Source organism: Hipposideros armiger, unplaced genomic scaffold (assembly GCF_001890085.2).
Source record: "Hipposideros armiger isolate ML-2016 unplaced genomic scaffold, ASM189008v1 scaffold_134, whole genome shotgun sequence".
NCBI classification, from domain to species: Eukaryota; Metazoa; Chordata; class Mammalia; order Chiroptera; family Hipposideridae; genus Hipposideros; species Hipposideros armiger.
In genome coordinates, this window is record NW_017731484.1 from 2,031,361 (window position 1) to 2,035,197 (window position 3,837).

Sequence of the window (3,837 nt, forward strand, 5' to 3'; positions counted from 1 at the left end):
GTGGACTCCACTGACCTCTCTGAGGGCTTCAGAGGTGGCTCTGCACCTGAATCCTGGTGCTGGCTGTGTGACCTTGAGCATCCTCATTCAGATTCTCCTCCCTCATGGGTGGATGTCTGTAAAATGCCTGGTACCCAGTAGAGTCCTTCCCTTTTTATCCACCTCAGTTTGTCTGAGGCACAATCTCTGGTTTCTAGGCAACCTCTGTACCAGGCCAACGCCAGGTGGTATGTGGTCTCTACGGCAGGCACACTCTCCTAGGGACCATTCCATTGCAGGCTGGTGCTCCTTCCTGATGGAGCTGCCCTCTCCTGGGTCAAATAAAAGCGTTTTTCCGGGGCCTCCAACTGGCTCCTATTTCTAGTCTCCAGGGCAGATCAGTTCGTTTATAGAGTACAGATGTCTGACACAACTCTCACCCAGGAAACAATCCAGCTCCTCCTGGCTCAGCGGAGCAGCTTCTCATGTCCCCAGGTGCCTGCTTCTAGGAAGGGTCATCAGAGAGGGCCCCTCCTACAGAGCTCTAAATGTCCAGATTTGATGGCGGCCCACAGTCATTCCATGTTGGCCACAGTCACAAGACAGATGCTGACCGATGAATCTCTCTAGCCTTCCTCCCCGTAATTGCCCCTGTTTTTTTCTAGAATCAGGTGGGGTGCTGGGCAGACCCTGCAGCATTCTTGAAAGGCATCCTACCAGAGCCAAGACCCTAGCACATCCCTTTAGATACAATGGATCCCTGGGAACTAGGAGCAAGGGCAGGGGAAGGAGGGGGAAAGCCTTTAGAGAGATACAGGTGATACTCTTTCCTGCCCCAGTGCCTTTGCATATGCAGGGTCCTTGCCCGGAAGTCCCTTTCTTCATCTGTGTGTTTCAGGAATGTCTTCCCATGGCTGAAGTCTCAGTTCACACTGTACCTCTCTGAAGTCCTCCCTGACCACGGCCATCCACACTCTTCCCTAATTAATCAACCCGTTGCTCTTCCCTGCCTCCTCTAAGCATCCACAGCCAGTATAATGCTCATCTATTCTCTCAGAATGAACTGCTCCAGGGCAGCTCTGTGGCTTTGTGGCCCCAGAACTAATAGGAAGAGAAGCATCAGTAGGTCTTCTAGTCTTGTTTGAGGTGAATAAGGAGTTAGATGGGGAGGCTTGGGCTTCTCTCTCCACAGTGTTTGTGGCACTGACGGAGGGAGCCCTAGGGCATGTGGGGATGTGGGGAGATGCTGGCAGATGGTTTGGGGCCTGGATGGCTGAGAAAGGGCTGTGGATCAAATGGGGAGAAGACCAGTTAAACAAGGAGAAAGGCCAAAGCTCTTCTAATAGAAAAGGAAAATGAAATCAGAATGAAAATTGATGAGGCGGAGAGAAGGAGACTCGTTTCATCAGCAGGTTTGCCAGATGAAGCTGAGAGATAAATCACCCAGCGGCGGAAGGAGCCTTGGTCTCTCCTCGGGGCTCACTGCCTGCTCCCTTTGTCAGCTGTCTCAGGCGGGCCAGATAAATGGCTGCAGCTGAGGCCTGCGGAGGTTTCCCCCCCACTAACTGCAGTGAGAATGGCCTGTCAGTCCTCACCGCCTCGCGCAGGCCTGCCCTGGTCATTCCTTCACTGGGTCCCCCTCCTTGGTCCCCTCTCCAGTCCCTCTGGCCTCTCTCTCAGCAGCTCCGCCTTGCTCTCCCTTCCTCAGCTGGGGGCCAGGCCTGTGCAGAACATGTCTCAACTCTACTGACCTTCTGCATTCGTCATCCCGCTTCTCGGACGCCAGAGGGGGAAGCAGAGGTCAGGACACAGGAACCGGTGCTGGAGGACACAGGACAGGACAGGGCTGGGTTTTAGTCCCAGCTTGGGGACAGACCTTGGAATAGGTCCTCTCACTTCTCTAGGCCTTGGGCTTCTCATCCATGAAATGAGGGGGTTGGGCCAGAGCAGCAAGCTGTTCTGAAACTGTGGTCCCTGGACCAGAAGTATCAGCATGTTAGAAATGCAGGTCTAGGGCCGGCTGAGTGGCGCGTTGGTTAAGAGCTGGCTTGGGACGCCANTGGGCTTTGCAGCCAGAGTTGGAGCCTGGCTCTGTCTCTTGCTGTGTGACCTTGGGCAAAGTGGGTAACCCTCTGAACCTCAAATGTTCAAGCTGGGAAATAGGGGTAAAACCCTGCTCACAGACGAGCTGCGAGGAACACAAGGAAATAAGGGGTATGCAGTGCTTGTTAATGCCCTTCAGTTGCCCCATCCCTGCTCCTCTTATTCCATCTTACCATCTACTCCTCACGTCTCACCTTATGTAATAAACTTTAAAAAAAATATTACTGAGGTACCGGAGAGTGCATAAGTGGCAACAATTCTCACTGTACAGCTGAATGAATTTCTACATTTGCAGATACCAGTCCAACCCCCCCCCCCCAGATCAAGATATAACTATCTCCAGTATTCTAGAAGGTTCCTGGGAAGGTTCCTTCCTAATCTATATCCAGCACCCCTCTGGAGTTAGCCAGTGTCCCGACTACTATCACCATTAATCAGTTTCATCTTTTTAATCCAGGCTTCCCCTTCCTTTTCATCACAACTTGGGACCACATTCTTTGGGGACTTTAGGGAACGCCAGAACGTCAGACTTGAAATTCACTTAATTCACTCTCCTCTCTGAGGGCTGTAGCTTCTCTGGGTCTCATGTTTAAACAGCCATCCCTAGAAAGAGAGACTGATTCCTTCTCGTTCTATACCTCCCGTGTTTAGAGATTGCTCTAGGTCTCAGGGCCCTGCTTGGGCTGGAATCCTACGGCCTGGGCCTCTGAGTGCCAGGCTGCCTCGAGGCAGGGAGATGGCAGGATGACCTCCTTGCCCCGGGCACCCCTTGCCGCCCTGTGACTCAGCCAACCTCCCTCGTCCACAGCCCTGCTGGGTCTTGGCCACCTCCTGGTGCAGCGCTGCTCACCCTGCTTTCTGCTGCAGACCCCCAGGTTTTCTCCCTACAGAGTTTGAGGACACTAGGCAAGAGAACAAATGGAAGAGTGGCCAGGAAGGAGGGACCAGACGCACTTCCAGCTGCCCTGACATCTCTACCTGGTCATCTCAGAGGCGCCTCACGCTCAACTTGCCCCAAACTCAACATCTTCTCCCACCAAACCTGCTCTTGCGTCTTCAGTTCCATCTCCGTCAGTCAGCACCACCAGCCACCTGTCTCCAAGACTACAAACCTTTGCCATCTTGACCTTCCAATCCCACTTCACCCCCCGCCAGCCCCCTCCCAGTGCTCGTACTTACCTTCCCTTTTCATCTCTTGTCTTACCCTTATGAGAGCCTCTTGGTCTCCTTATCACCCTTAAGTGACCCTCTCATTCCTAGACACCCCATGCTCCTGCTAAACAAGATTTGCTGCTTCCTTCCCCACCTCGAGTGTAGCACGCTGCCTGCAAAGCCCTGCCCCAACTTCAACTACCAAACTCCCCTTCAGCCATAAAAACCCATCCCAAATGCTGCCTCCTCTATGATGCTTTCCCTGATTCCCTTGAGAAGGTGACTACTCCCCCCACCTCACCCCCCAGCCCCTGCCTCCTCCGCACCCCCAACTTCCCCGGAATCCCTGAGAACTCTGAACAGACCTCCACCACAGCGCCTTCCTTGCAGTCAGGCTGCAGGTCTGTCTTCCCAGCCAGGCTGTGAGCTGTTCCAGGAAAGGATGGTTTGTTATTGATCTCTGTATCCCCAGAGCGTAATGTGGTGCAGACTTTCCCTGCAGGGGTGGGAGGTGAAGGGCAACCCATTAGTGGGTCATGAAAACAATTTAAAGTGGGTCACAATCTGCATTTTTAAAAATAGAGATAAAATAGAAAATAACAG

General features: G+C 53.0%; 1 protein-coding gene across 10 annotated transcripts in view; it reads right to left on the reverse strand.

The window, feature by feature from the left end:
* Positions 1-3,837, reverse strand: part of LRRN2 (leucine rich repeat neuronal 2) — a 69,165-nt gene that overhangs the window by 10,925 nt on the left and 54,403 nt on the right. For 9 of the 10 annotated variants that reach the window (XM_019649745.1, XM_019649737.1, XM_019649739.1 and 6 more), the window contains exon 2: positions 3,600-3,730. The exons of the other annotated variant lie outside the window; for it this stretch is intronic. The gene's annotated coding sequence lies outside the window, so the exon portion shown is untranslated. The remainder of the gene's footprint in view (positions 1-3,599; positions 3,731-3,837) is intronic. 10 annotated transcript variants of the gene reach the window in all.